The following is a 15,755-nucleotide window of genomic DNA, read 5'->3' on the forward strand; positions in this document are numbered from 1 at the left end:
AGTAGGCAAAAGTAATAGAAAGCAAGATTGGGAGAATTGCCTACTGGAACCTAAGGCATATTTACAACAGAAAAAGCAAAAAAAAAAAAAAAAAGTAACAACAATAGAAGTAATTTTGCATCTTTTGTGGTAAGACTTAAGATTTACCAAACAAGGGACATTGTAGTTTTTAAGGAGCACAAATTAGAAGAGTATCGGAAGCAGGGAAGCAGGAGGGAGGAGATCACTATAGAGAAAAACAAGGTGATGTTCATATAGTGATGTCTTTACAATGTCAAAATGAGAATTAGGCCATAAAATCTGAATGTTTGAATATTTGTTTGCTTTGATGGGTAATTCCAACCAGTTGAGGGTCACACAGTGAATGGAATGGCAAAACAGATTTGCCAACATGATCACATCACGGTGATCAAACAAAACCAACTGAAATAGGTGATCCCAGCCCATAAGATCAATTGCTTTCACTTTGCATTGGCAAAAGCTTTTCACTTGTACTGAACTAAAAATCCACAAGGTTCAGTTTTCATTGTGAAGACTGTCATTTCAGGGGCAGAGGCACAAGCAAAACCCCAGCTTTTCACCGTGTGTGTGTGTGTGCCCGCGCGCGCATGCATATTTTTATTGCGCTTGTTCACAACCACTGTTTATCCCTGTTGCTTTAGTACCTTTTTTTCTACTTAGGAGGATTTCTTCATTGTGCGATTCTGCCCAATACAATAGCATGTAGTCAACATAATGGTATCACAGCAACACCACATAGCCAGATTTCAATGATATCCATGACAGCGAATGGAAATTCCCTACTGCCCTTACAACTGGTGGGATGGAATGCATCCTTGTTGCCCAGGCAACCCTTCGACTTCCCGGTCTTGTTGCATCGTGCAAGCATTTCATTGCTCACTAACGTTGCACAGAAAAAGACTTCTGCCTTGACCTTGGTTCACTTTTGCAGGGCTATGCATAAGCAGTTGAAAAGAATTTAGATGGCAATGCACAACCAGGCACACATTCCTTTTAATGTCCATGAACAACTTCTTAATACATACATGCATCCCTTTATGAGTGTTATCCACTGCAAGGGATGCGGGTGCCACTGTGGTCTAAACCACTGAGCCTCTTGGGCTTGCCGATCAGAAGGTTGGCGGTTCGAATCCCTGCGACTGAGTGAGCTCCCGTTGCTCTGTCCCAGCTCCTGCCAACCTAGCAGTTCGAAAGCACACCAACGTGAGTAGATAAATAGGTATTGATACAATGCGAAGGTAAACAATGTTTCTGTGTGCTCTGGCTTCCATCACACTGTTCCACTGTGCCAGGAGCGGCTTAGTTATGCTGGCCACATGACCTGGAAAGCTGTCTGTGGACGAATGCAGTCTCCCTCAGCCTGAAAGTGAGATGAGCGCCACAACCCCATAGTCACCTATGACTGGACTTAACCATCCAAGGGTCCTTCACCTGCAATTACTTTCAGTGGGGTGTTGATTCATGAGTTCACCCAAATGTTCACTGCCATCTACATCTTCCCTAACTAGTTGCACAGCTTGATGGGATCGATGAAATATTAGCGTTACAGCCTAAGCAATGGATACATGTTTTCTATCCCCTCCTCCCCAACACCCACCTTTATTTTAGCAGTTTCATACCCTAGAGCAAAAAAATTGCCCAAATGGGGTGGCATATTTGGCGGGGATTTGCTATTTCCCCTCTTTTCAGCTCATCACTGATTTTGAATATCAGAAAAAAAATGCTGGAATAATTTCTGTTTTGATGCTGACAAAAACAGCCCCCATGTGACTCAGGGTTAGGGTGAAAGCTTCTTTTAGTCAACATTATGACTAAATGTTGCATGAGGCAGCAGTATCTTTGTTTATACCCGTGGTTTCTTATTTCATGACAACTGTTCAGCTCACAAAAAAAATCCAAATCAGTAAAGTCAATATGTCAAACCGTATAGACTTCAACAGAACAACCTAGAGGATAAAATGACTGCATTCATCTGTCATGCAGCTGGACATGAATATTCATTTTGTGTAATATTTTATGCTAATATAGCTGAAAATTAAAGTTAAAAAACAGAGTTCCTTATAAAAATGAATGTTTCATTGTTGTGGTGTGTGTGTGTTTTCAAAAAAACTCCTTTCATAAAAATGATGAAATGTCAATATCAGAAAGTTGGCCCCTCCTCCTATATTTACAAGTCCTTGAATGTGCTCTTTGGGTCAGCTCACAGTACTATAATGCCAATGGTATGAGGATATGATGCATGTGTTATATAGGGAATATCTCTCCCTTTTGAAAGATGAGCTATAGCTCTGTTGCAGATTCATGCTTTAAAGCTTCTGCTCATGAGTGTACAACTGTACCTTGCTTCTCAAATGCCTTGGTACTTGTACGTTTTGGCTCCCAAATGCCGAAAACCCAGAAGTAAGTGTTCCAGTTTTCAAACGTTTTTTGGAAGCCGAACGTCCGACACAGCTTCCGCTTGAGTGCAGGAAGCTCCTGCAGCCAATTGGAAGCCACACCTTGGTTTTCGAACATTTCAGAAGTCGAACAGAATTCCAGAATGGATTACATTCAAGAACCAAGGTACGACTGTATTTCATACTGGGACAGATAGACAAATGGTCTGAATAAGTATAAGGAGTTATATTGTGCACCACAACATTTTCTTGTAGGTCTCATTCCCTCATATTATAAAGAACTTCGTATTTTTCCATCATGAACTTAATTAAGTTTTCATCCATCTACAAAGAAGAATATGATGTGAGTGAACACCTTCTACCCACAATTTTTTAGCAGATTTGATAGGTTTTATAAATTTTCCCCAGATTTCAGTATCACGGAATAATAGTTTTGCAAGGTAATTCCAGGATGTTTCCCTCAAAAAAATCCAAACATCAACCAAAAAAAAAAAATTCTCTCTGAAGGAAGCAGGCAAGGTTATTAATCCTCTCATAATTAAGCACAGGAGTCTGTATAATAATAGCATGCTGAATCACAGATTATTTTCTGCTCACCTAAAGTCAAGTTAGCAATGTTCATATGAGTTCATCTCATTTTTATTTATTTTTAAGGATGAACAACTTCAGTGGTTATCTATCTTTCATTTTTTTCCTTTTTCTTTTTTGCTGTCAGATAAATCCTGTTACTTTCTTCAGGTTTACTTTAGATTCATCTGAGCAGGAAAGAAAGCCATGGGTTTCTTTTCAGCAGGTGGTTTTCAAGGTGTCAGGTAAAAGCTTTCTAGCAAGTCTAACACCTCTACTTTGTCAAAAAGATCAACAAGATAACTGTAAAAATAAACAAACTGTGACACTCTTGCCTGAGATGTTTCACAAATTTTATATCAGAGTGCAGCGTCAGGAGAATAACACAGATGCAACATAAAAAAAGGAGAACATGAATGGAGAGTTCTTGGGAAGAAACACACTGTGTTCAGATAAAAAAAAAATATAAGTCTTAATTGTGAAGACAGTATAGGAATAGAAACCTATCCTTTTCAGCATGAGAAGGAACAAATCACTGGCTCTGCATCCAAAGAACTGCAGAACTAGTTGTTCATGACTAAAATGTTCTTGGGCTTTGGTTTTTCAAGCAGATGCTACATGGGCTGGGGAAGGGTGGGATATAAAAGGAAGGAAGGAAGGAAGGAAGGAAGGAAGGAAGGAAGGAAGGAATAAATCCCCAAGGAGGTTTGGAGGACAACTTTCAGAGATCCACTTTGCTGACCATGCCAGATTTCTGGTCAACTGAACAATGGTGCCAGTGTCATGTTGCGTTTTGAGGTCCCCAGGGCCACCCCAATAACTCACACATCACACAGAATTTTTTGTTTAAGGTTTTTGGCATAATTTTGGCCACAACTTTATTAAAATACAAAAATGTGAGTGGTTGCTTAGGCATTGGTTGCGACTATCTGCACCCCAGTGGGGGACAGACTGACATTCCGCACGATGCGAAAGTCAGAAAAGGGGAATACACTTGGGGGTAGCGACGGAGCAGGGAACCTGCCCTCAGCCCAAATGCAACCAGGAGGTCATTGCTATGGCCTGAGCCCCCTTGACAGAGTGGACAAGCAATAGTTAGCCCCCGATTCCTTTAACGGAATCCCTCGCAGCAGCAGTATTAGAGGGGCAGGCACAGCCAATCCATGCCCCTCAACCAACCAAACCATAAACCAATGCCTAACCACAACCTTACAAGTTGTGACAATTTGCTACGCAGTAGGCAAAAACCAAATGGCCCCAGCCAATCAGCCAGATGGACAAAATTCCTACCTGGCCCCTGCCCCAAGAGCAGACGACCCCATGACAGGCATAGCAAGGTCAAAGTGAACAGCCCTAAATATAGGGAGGGGGGACGGGCAATCTGATGCACGGGCGAAAAGAGGAAGCCCTAGCCTTGGCTGTCAATCAACAAATGGCAACATTAACTTCTTCCCAACAACAAGGGAAGCCCCAATCGCATCAGTGGCCAACGATCAATTAGCCCGCCCCCAACTTTGGAGTGTCCTGGTGGCCCCCACCGCAACACGTGCTCTCCATGAAGGAGAACACGCTTAATCAATATGAGGACCAGATGTGGACCATGGACAGTGGAGGCCTGGATTCATTAATCTCAGTTATTAATCTCATGTCTCCCAGCCCATGTTACCGCCTGACAGGGTTCATGGGATATTGTGTCTACTTGTAGGCATGGGTTGGCTTCTTTATAATGATCCCATGTAAGTGACTCTGGGAGCCTTTCTGCTACCCTTTATAAATTCCTTAAATAAAGATACCATGGAGTATGAATACTGCATGTGTTATTTCAGAGAGCCATCTATCCAAATTATTAGCTTGCTGATTGGGGTGCAAGGACTTAAAATAATTGCATAAGTGGACACCACATCGATCCCTGTTTAAAGCAGGATTAAAGTAAAGATTTTGGATAGAGCTTGTATGCCTTAGGTGATCTGCTATAGGATTCCACCCCACCACCACTATTCCAGGAAAGTTGCCTACAGAATTTATTGCATTTATAAAGCAATTCTGACAGGAAGTCTATAGGTGCTGTTCAATTAATTAACCCCTCTGATTAATATTTTTAAAATGCACTTCATAACAAAAAAAGTCAATTACAGTATTTTAATGATGGAGTAACTGCTGTATGGGCAAATGGTATCTAAACTATCCACAGTTATAAACTCAACAAGCACCATTGAAAATGAACCATAAGTAAATTGATATTTACATGGAAAACGCCATGAACACATTTTGTTACCATATACAAAACCCAACTGAGACTGCCTGGAAAAATACAGGTTAATTTATTATGGCCCTGAAATTAATATATATTGCCTCCAAGTATAACTATTAAGAATACTGCTGCTTGTTATTTATCTCTTCTTTCAGTTTGTTAACTGCCCCTCATCCATTAGGATTCCAGTGCACAAAAATAAAGCTCAAAGAATCAATTCATATTTTTTTTAAAAAAACAAACCTTTAAAATCCTTAATTAGCACTTTAAGGGATAACCCAATCACCACCCTTACACAACTGAAGCCAGTGCCAATAAATCTGACCTCAAACAGCTTCAAACTGCCTCCATGCAGGCATCCCTAGTCTTCTTGAACCAGTATGCTGAGTGAGCCCTGGCTTTTAAGTTCTCTGCCTTGCTGAAGAAGCAAGGTCCTCTCAGTGTGATGGTTCTGGGATGCTCTTGTGAGATCCTATGGGCCGTCCAAGTTCCTGAGAGATCTCACGTGAGCATAGGAGACAATTCCTAGGGGCTGTGGGGGCGTCGGTCCCCACAACAGACTATTTGAGGGGGCTGCGCCCCCACAAAGTTGATGGGCATTCCCATTCAAATGGTGTGTGTGCACTGTGTCATGTGATAGATTATGTGAGGTGGGACCTACCTGGCCCCCCACAATATTTTATTGAAGTTGGCACACCTGTGCAAGAGCATCCCTAGCCTTCTAGAACTGATGTGCTGAGATGTCCTTGCCCACCCCCCTCAAACCAGAGGCATACCTAAGGCCCCTTGTGCCCTTGACAAGGAGCTGTACTGGTGTTTGTGTGTTAATAAGATCGATGTCAAGGTGGAAAAGGGGTAATGCCCCCTTCATGGATGCTATTAATTAAAACAAAAACAGGTCCTAATAATGTCAAGGTGGGAAAGGGTTAACACCTCAATCATGGATGCTATTCATCAAAATGAAACTACAGGTTAATTCTGTGTCCAGGGCAGCTGTCTACCAGCTCCACCTGGTACGCAGGCTAAGACCCTACCTGCCCGCGGACTGTCTTGCCAGAGTGGTGCATGCTCTAGTTATCTCCTGCTTCGACTACTGCAACACGCTCTACATGGGGCTACCCTTGAAGGTGACCCAGAAACTGCAATTAATCCAGAATGCGGCAGCTAGACTGGTGACTGGGAGTGGCCACCGGGACCACATAACACCGGTTCTGAGAGATCTGCATTGGCTCCCAGTACGTTTCCAAGCACAATTCAAAGTGTTGGTGCTGACCTTGAAAGCCCTAAACGGCCTTGGTCCAGTATACCTGAAGGAGCATCTCCACCCCCATCGTTCAGCCCGGACACTGAGATCCAGCGCCGAGGGCCTTCTGGCGGTTCCCTCACTGCGAGAAGTAAGGTTACAGGGAACCAGGCAGAGGGCCTTCTCAGTAGTGGCGCCTGCCCTGTGGAACGCCCTCCCAGCAGATGTCAAAGCAATAAACAACTATTTTACTTTTAAAAGTCATCTGAAGGCAGCCCTCTTTAGGGAAGTTTTTAATGTTTGATGCTGTACTTTTTTAATATTCAGTTGGAAGCCGCCCAGAGTGGCTGGGGAAACCCAGCCAGATGGGTGGGGTATAAATAAATTATTATTATTATTATTATTATTATTATTATTATTATTATTATTACAGGAAGTCCTAATAATGGGTCTCCTGTGACCCTGTGTCACATCTGTGCCCTCAATAAATAAACTTAGTTTCACTTAAGTTTAAGGGGAATATTTATATACAGTGGTGCCTCGCAAGACGAAATTAATTCGTTCCGCAAGTTTTTTCTTCTTGCGAGTTTTTCGTCTTGCGATGCACGGTTTCCCATAGGAATGCATTGAAAATCAATTAATGCGTTCCTAGGGAAACCGACTTCAGACCAGGTCTGGGGACAGTCTGTCCCCCGACCTCTTCTGAAGGCTGGGGGGGGGGGGAACAAGGGCTTTTCTTCCCACCCCCAGCATTTTAAAAAACCCGGGACAGCGGAGGGCTTCTCCGCTGTCCGGGGCGATCTTAAAATGCTGGCGGGCGGCATTTTAAAATCGCCCCGGGACAGCGGAAGACTTCTCCGCTGTCCGGGGCGCTTTAAAAGCCCCTGGGAAGGCAGGCAGGGGGGACAAAGACTTTTGCCCCCCGCCAGCCTTCAGAAGAGGTCCTGGACCTCTTCTGAAGGCTGGCGAGGGCGAAAGTCTTTGCTCCCCCCCCCGCCTGCCTTCAAAAGCTGTCCGGCCAAGGCTTCGCGGACCTCTCCGCAAGCAGCGGCAGCTGCTGGCGGAAAGTTGCCGGCATGCCGAAGCCTGCGCGCGCTGACATCAGCGCGCCCAGGCTTCGCGGACCTCTCCACCAGCAGCGGCAGCGCTGCCGCTGCTGGCGGACAGTTGCCGGCATGCCGAAGCCTGCGCGCGCTGACATCAGCGCGCCCAGGCTTCGCGGACCTCTCCTGCCTTCAAAAGCCGGATCTCTCCTGCCTTCAAAAGCCGTCCGGGATAGCGGGAAGCGCTTCCCTGCTATCCCGGACTGCTTTTAAAATGCTGGCGCTGGGGAGCAAAGCCTTTCGGCCCCCGCCAGCCTTCCTGGACCTCTTCTGAAGGCCGGAGGGGGGGGGAAGGCTTTGCTCCCCACCGCTAGCATTTAAAAGAGGTCCCCGGAGATTTCCCTATGGGCTTTCGTCTTGCGAAGCAAGCCCAAAGGGAAATTCGTCTTGCGAAGCGCCTCCAAAACGGAAAACCCTTTCGTCTAGCGGGTTTTCCGTCTTGCGAGGCGTTCGTCTTGCGGGGTACCACTGTAGCTTGTATGATTTCCAATATTGTTAAATATTTCTCCATATTCCTTTTATTTACATCATAACACAAGACTTGCACCTTTGAAGGAAGTGACACCTGGCAGTTTAAAAAAAGAAGAAAGAACCTAATTTTAAAAATATTTTAGTGTATTTTAGTGTGGCGCTCCTGCCGTTCATAGATAACTGAGAATTCAGATCCTGTAACATTTCCCCATAGTACTGTTTGATATTTATATAAGGGAAGAGACAAAGGTTAACTGGGAAAATCTTAAAAGGGCACTATAATGAAGGGATTTCGTGAAATCCAGAAAAGATAGGAATATAGAGTATAGCAATACTTTTTATTCGCATTGCACCTTTCCAAAGGCACTCCACAAACACTAATAAAATATCTGCAAGAATTCTCTCTGAGCATTACTGCAATGTGAAAAATATTAGAGGGGATCACTGGGCAAATCAGAGGAGCCCTGTGACTACGTCGATTTATTAGACACAGCTAACCTCACAAGTGAATAGCTCTTGGGGCCAAATTAGACGTTGTGTCAGCCATGCAGTTATCTTGCATGGCAGGGCTACCCAAATGCCAAATTTCGTATCTAGTTGGTCCCTTTGTTCAGAGTTGTAGCATTCTTGAACATACCTAATCTATGCTATGGTTCCCAAATTAGAGAAACAGAGTCATGTCTCGGTTCCGCAAATACATGCAACAAATGAGCCATGACAGATTTGTCACATTGGTTTCAATGGGCCTTAAGCATGGTGTCAGGGCTGCCTCAGGTCTCAGCTCACAAAAGACCAACGCCAAGTTCTTCTTATATACAAGGATATTTATTGCAGTTCATTATTGGTTCCACAACCGAGGCGCGCAGCCCCGTGTCTGTTTGCCTTAGACCGTTGAAGTCCCTTCTGAGCCGGTCCCTCCCCTACACCAGCTTAAGATGCTTGCTTTGCTCCACCTCCTCCTGTCTTTCCTTTTTCGCAGGGTCTTTCTGCCCACTGGAGTTCTGCCCCTCCTGGATTCCTCTGACGCTGAATCTCCCGACGGCTCTCCCTCCCTCCTGCGGGCTTTGGGACCTGGCTCCTCCCCCGGGCTCTCCGTTTCCCCGTGCGCTTGCACATTTGAACTTGGCCCAGCCTCCAACCTTTCTCCTGACGGTAACGTCACTCCTCTCACTGCTCCCCTCCCCTTCCGGAAGAGTGGCTTGTTCTGACCTCTCCTCCGTTCCAGCCAACGGAGCTGCTTCTCCTGACACACTGGAACTCCCCCCCCCCCTTCGCTACGCTCTGGAGGGGAAGCTTTGATCTCCAACTGCTGCTTCGGGATTCCCTGTTGGCTCTTTCCCCCTGATGAGTCCCCCCTGGGGCTCCTCTCCCCCTGGCTACAGGCGCCCCCTCCTGGGAATCCCCTGATTCGCTGGAAAAGCTCATGGAGTCCCTTGGGCCACATCCCTCCTCCTCCTCGCTGTCCTCGGACTCTGCCCAATGTTCCTCCCTCTCCTGCCTCCCATGTGCCTCTGCCCCTGAACCCCTGACACATGGCTACAGTCTTTCGAGAATTTGTAGGAACTGCGGATGCTGCAGTTGATAGTCAATATGGCTATTTCCTGGAAACAGTTATGGGTATGGGGAAAGGGTTTCTAGCAACTGATATTCAGTAGCCTTGCGGCCTCCAATACACAGAATAGCCATCACAGCTAGTAGCCATGGATAGCCTTATCCTCCATGAATTTGTCTAATCCTTTTTTAAAAGTCATCCTTTGGTGGCCATCACTGCCTCCTATTGGAGCAAGTTCCCAACCTTCACCTTTATTGGATGACCATTGGCTTTATGAGAGAGGGAGCAAAACTTTGCTTTATCCATTTCTCCGTGCCATGCAGAATGCTATAAACTTCTGTCCTGTTTCCTCTTACTTGCTTTTCCTCCAAACTGAAAAGTCCCTAACACCACCCTTTCTTCATAGAGGAATTGCTCCAACACTTTGATCATTTTGGTTGCCCTGAACCTTTCCAAGCTCTACAATATGTTTTTTGAGATGAGGCAACCAGAACTATACACATTTTTTTCAAATATAGTCACACCACAGATTTCTATCATGGCATTGTGATATCAGCAGTTTCAGTGTAATTAACTGAAGATACCAGGAATTGCAGCTTTGCAGTCTAAAATTTGAAAATTCAGACACCAAATCCCTATCCTGCTTCCACCAAGAAGTTTAATTATAAGTTTCAAAAGCTCACGATGGAGTGCTTTTTGAGTGACCGGACAGACTTTCTTTTAAAAAGTGTTGGGTCCTTCTCACACATGAAGACAAAAAGAAATATATATTATTATTAAATTATTAAATGTTAATAGTATAGAACAGTGGTGGCCAAATTGGCCCTCCAGCTGTTGTGGGACTACAATTCCCATCATCCATGGCCACTGGTCCCATTAGCTAGGGATGATGGGAGTTGTAGTCCAAAAACAACTGGAAGGCCCAGTTTGGCCACCACTGGTATAGAAAATAGAAGAAAAATTGTGTGTACAGAAGTGTAGGCTTTATATTGTCATTTTAATTAAAAAAGTCACTTTAGCATACACATTTGAAAAGATCCATAAATGTATTTCATTGTTTACTGCCTTTATTATTTATCTCCTCCAAGTGCTGTGTGTGTCTTTCCCCATTTTATCACCATAGTATCTTTGTGAGCTAGTCTAGCTGAGAAGTTGTGGCTGGCACAAGACCTCCCAGTGAGCTTCATGGCTGAAAGTGGGTTTGGTCTTCCCAGTCCTTAATGTGCTTTTGATTTTAATGATTTCATTTACTTGTTATTTAGAAAGGTTTTGCAGACTGCTTAATCACATAGCTCTCTTAAGTGGAGCATATAAACTCTGAAAAGTTATGTAGTCTGAAAGCTCTAACAAGAGTCTTGGGAAACTTCTTTTCCAACAACAGAAGTCATGCGACCTTCACAAATGACAAAGAACAAATCATTATTTTTTGAAACATGTGAACCTTATTCAGACATATGTACTGTGCAATAAAGATTGCAAACAAGAGTGCTATCTCTGCCCCCCTCTGCCTATCATGAGTTGAAGTGTGACTGTATGCAGTAGTCTGCTACTACATTTGCCAACCAGAACTTGCATATGGAAGTAATCACATGCAAATGGCTGAAGAGTGCTAGAAATGGATGGACCCATTAAAGTCCTGTCCATCCCATGCAAACATTGAGGGCAGCCATGTTTTTTCCTGTACTATTGCCCCTAATGGCATAATACCATCTAGTTGCATTGCTCTAGGCTTGGTGTATTTGCAATCAAGTATGTGGCAGCTAGGAGCCTCACATGCTAGCTCCTCGAGGCTGTGCTTTGTTGGATTACCAATTTTTAAAAGTTGTACCAACAGAATTATTTTTTTTTACAGGAATACGAGTCAATGATGAAGTCCTTGAATCATCCTGCTACACTGCAGATTCTGAAGTAAATGTGATCCAATCTGATTCATGACCCAGCTGGATCAAATCAAGTGAGTCTGCTTAGGAAGCCAAGTTTGCTAGATTTGCCCACCCAGATTTAAAAGCAGATGCTACCTTCCGACATATACAAAGGTGTCACAAATGCCATCACTATGCACACCAAAAGTCTGCAAAGCATGCTTCTCTAATTTGGGGACTTACAAGTAGGAATGTTAACTGCTTAAGGGCACTCAGATTCAGATTCTCAAACCTTTATTGGCATATGCACAAGATTCCAGGAGGGTTCAGTACAAAAAACAAACAAAACAAAAAACAAAACAAAACAAAAAACCACTCACAAAAACCTGCATCTAACACTTAAGTTAGTGTTGTATGGCATTCACAAATCCTCACTGCATGTTGCCGTAACCTGGCTATTATCTCCATCTTATCCCCACCATGAGTATTCATAAGGACACCTTCTCTAATTTCGGCACTTCTAACTAGTAATGCTAACTGTAGAGGTACCCCTGACCATTAGGTCCAGCCGCAGGCGACTCTGGGGTTGCGGCGCTCATCTCACTTTACTGGCCGAGGGAGCCGGCATTTGTCTGCAGCAGCTTCCAGGTCATGTGGCCAGCATGACTAAGCCACTTCTGGCAAACCAGAGCAGCGCATGGAAATGCCGTTTACCTTCCCACTGGAGTGGTACCTATTTATCTACTTGCACTTTGACGTGCTTTCGAACTGCTAGGTGGGCAGGAGCTGGGACCGAACAACGGGACCTGTTGATGAAGTGCAGATAATAATTTTCATCACCAGAAAAGCTTTTTACAACAATAGCTCTTAGCTCTTAAATGTTTAAATGTGGTAAAGTTTTCATCTTTTCTGTACCATATGATTTCCAGGGTTGTCCGGATGATGCAAACTTGTTTTCGTAAGATTTCCTTTTGCTGTTGATTTTGCTATATGCAGCTGGAAGACGTTCACATGTGAAACTTTTAACCAGGTTATATTCATTTAACGAAAAGCAAACTGAGAGTAGGTACTGCCTTTGTTTCTTTATAGGTTTTAAATGATGCATCCTACTACACCTGCAGAACTAGAATGCTTTAGCATTCATGCAACAAATTGGATGGTGTTAACAACTGCCTATATACTATGATAAGGGACGAAGGGCAAGTATTCCTGAAAGCATGATTAACTGCATAAATGCTTCATTACCGCAGAAGTTGTGAGAACTACATGACAGCAAAGAAAGCCAGTTGAAACAGCCCATTTTAATTTTTATTGATAATATGATCACAGGTGTGCTTATTAATCATCTCGCCACATTATGTCCTCCTCATCAACTGTCACTAGCAATTTCATGTGACAAGCACGCTGTCCTTGCAAACGTTAGGAAAACAGCTGAAATTCGTTTGAGGTTCTTGTTTACTGCTACTACAAGTGGCCTCGGCTACTGTGAAAGCACAACTGTGGCAGGAAAATGGGGTTTAAAGTAAATTGTATGTGATTTGCCTCAGCGGAGCAAAAGGTGGTTTTTCTGCAGAAAAAAATGAGCAAGTCGTTCAACTACTTCAAGCTTCCGAGGAATTTCCATCTGAGGTTGCCAAGGAACAATACTGGGTGCCTGACAGCATGTGGAGAATCAACGATCCATTGAATAGTGAGCATATTTAGGAATCTTAGTTTATAATCATAGGTGAGCGTTTGGCTTGATGTATGACTTTGGGATATTATTCACTTTTTGCTTCCACTTCATGTGTTTGTCCACCTCCTGCCCCCTCCTCTCTCTCTCAGAACCTCCTTCCCCATGGAGATGAGCCTGGCAACTTCACGAGGCAGTTTTTGGCAAATACAGTGGTACCTCGGGTTAAGTACTTAATTCGTTCCGGAGGTCCATTCTTAACCTGAAACTGTTCTTAACCTGAAGCACCACTTTAGCTAATGGGGCCTCCTGCTGCCACTGCGCCACCGGAGCACGATTTCTATTCTCATCCTGAAACACTATTTCTGGGTTAGCAGAGTCTGTACCCTGAAGCGTATGTAACCCGAGGTACCACTGTACTGAAGACACACTTCTTACCCTGCCTCTGACGCTTGAGACGTACTTTTTTTTAAAGGACGCACCCTTTTGTTATTGTAAGTTGTTTAAACCTTTTTAATGCTGCATTTTAAATTGTTGTAACCAACCCTGGGACCTCAGGGTGATAAATTCAAACTTATTCAAATTGAACACTGAGATCCAACCCCGAGGGCCTTCTGGCGGTTCCCTCATTGCGAGAAGTGAGGTTACAGTGAACCAGACAGAGGGCCTTCTCAGTAGTAGCCCCCGCCCTGTGGAACGCCCTCCCATCAGATGTCAAGGAAATAAGCAGCTATCTTATTTTTAAAAGATATCTGAAGGCAGCTCTGTTTAGAGAAGTTTTAAATATTTATTGCTGTATTGTTTTTAACACTAGATTGGGAGCCGCCCAGTGTGGCTGGGGAAACTCAGCCAGATGGGCGGGGTATGTATAAATAAATAAATAAATAAATAAATAAATAAATAAATAAATAAATTTATTATTATTATTATTATTATTATTATTATTATTATTATTATTATTATTATTATTACAATGATGATAATTGGATGATCTGTGCATCAGAATTTCACTATTCTTTGTAGTGTTCTGATTGCTTTATCAAGATAGATGCAACAATCTGATTACCACTGCAGATAGGTGAGGTAATGTCATATCATTATATCAAAATGAAATTTATTGAGAATTGGGTATCTCTTGGATAAGACAGGCAAAACAGATGCCAGTTCCCGAGTCTGTTATGACCCTTCCTTACAAAACACGTTTTACTCTCTTTGTCTCGGTTAAAGAATGTCAAAAAGAAATCTGAAATCCAGGGTGGTTTATCTTATGATGATGCGGTTGTATCCTCATTTCAAAAAAGGATTTGGGGAATCAATCTGGATCATGTCAGGGGAAAAAGAATCTGACTTCCTAAGCCACCCTACTTCGAAACTAGCTCTTCTTGAAACACAACAAGGGGATTGTGATGCATTAAGTCTGCAGAAAGCAGTACACTGAGCCTTTAACAGCCCTGGAACACTGCAGCTCATTTAGACAGAACTTAGCATGTTGGGGGGTGAGAGGCAAAGAAAGTGGGAAAATAGTGTTGTGTAGAGACAAATACATCAGAACCCCTGATCAATGAAATCTGAAAGCTAAAACTTTCAGACTTCCGGAGGCGGCGCGCTCAGCAATGGCGGTCCTCTTCAGTTGCTGAAGAGGGGCTCCGCGGAAAAGGGTCGTGCGCTGCGGCACAGCGACGACCCATGAAGAAAAACCACTGGTAGAGTGAGCCAGTGGCCGTGGGATTCGGCGGGCACCAGGAGCGACCTCCGAAACGCAGAAGGGACCCCGTAAGGGGTTTCGGAACGTGAAGGGGGTAGCGGTGCTGTGGATCCATCGCTCTTTCCGCGGAAGTGAAGCCGCGCGGCTGCTGCTGATCAGCGCTGACCTTTCTTCCTTCAACAATCGAACTGAAACAACTTACTCGTGAGTAGGAAATTTGAAGCTTTGTACGAACTAAATTTGGAGAAATTTGGCTGAAAGCGGGAGACGCTAAAAAGGAAGTCAGTCTCCCGGCTCTGTTTAAAGTATTGAGCAAAGCCCCTTTAAAGCTGAAGCGCTGAAAGGAATCTTAAAAGAGTTGGAAGTTATCTGCAAATTCGACCTTGATTGATTAAAAGTTAAAGAAAGGACATAACAGTTTTATAAGTGACAATTTTATGTTCCTCTTTCTTTTACCTTGTGGATTACAAATTTTTGAAACCCTGTTCTCGGTCTGACTGGATACAAGTAACATCGGTCTGCAGTAACTGTAGACAAAGTTAGAAGTAACATTGGGCTACTTTGTAACCGGGAAAAGGAACTGTTGCAAGCACCTTGGTAAAGAACTTTTATTCTCTGCAGTTTAAGCTTAAGGAGAGGGGCTCCCCCCCCTTGTTTTGGATAATATTTTTCTTTTGTGTGTAAAGGGAACTTTTGGTGGAAATTTCCTATCCTTCTCCCTAATTTTTAGGGAGCTCCCCCTGCTGGATTGTGGATTTAATAGTATTTGAGAACTGCTACTAGTCTTGGAATTTTCCTGCCCGGATGTTTATTTTTTCTGGAATTAATTTTCCCATGGGATTTACAATTTGACCTTGATACTGGGACAGCTGTGGAATGAGTGGCACAGCAAAAACAAGGGCTGCAGAAAGA

The 15,755-nt window shown here is 43.7% G+C and overlaps 1 protein-coding gene across 27 annotated transcripts in view; it reads right to left on the minus strand.

Annotated features, from left to right (window-relative positions):
* Positions 1-15,755, minus strand: part of PTPRD (protein tyrosine phosphatase receptor type D) — a 1,185,728-nt gene that overhangs the window by 667,154 nt on the left and 502,819 nt on the right. The gene's annotated exons all lie outside the window — the stretch shown is intronic.

Source organism: Podarcis bocagei, assembly GCF_964188305.1.
Source record: "Podarcis bocagei genome assembly, chromosome: 17".
Lineage (NCBI taxonomy): Eukaryota > Metazoa > Chordata > Lepidosauria > Squamata > Lacertidae > Podarcis > Podarcis bocagei.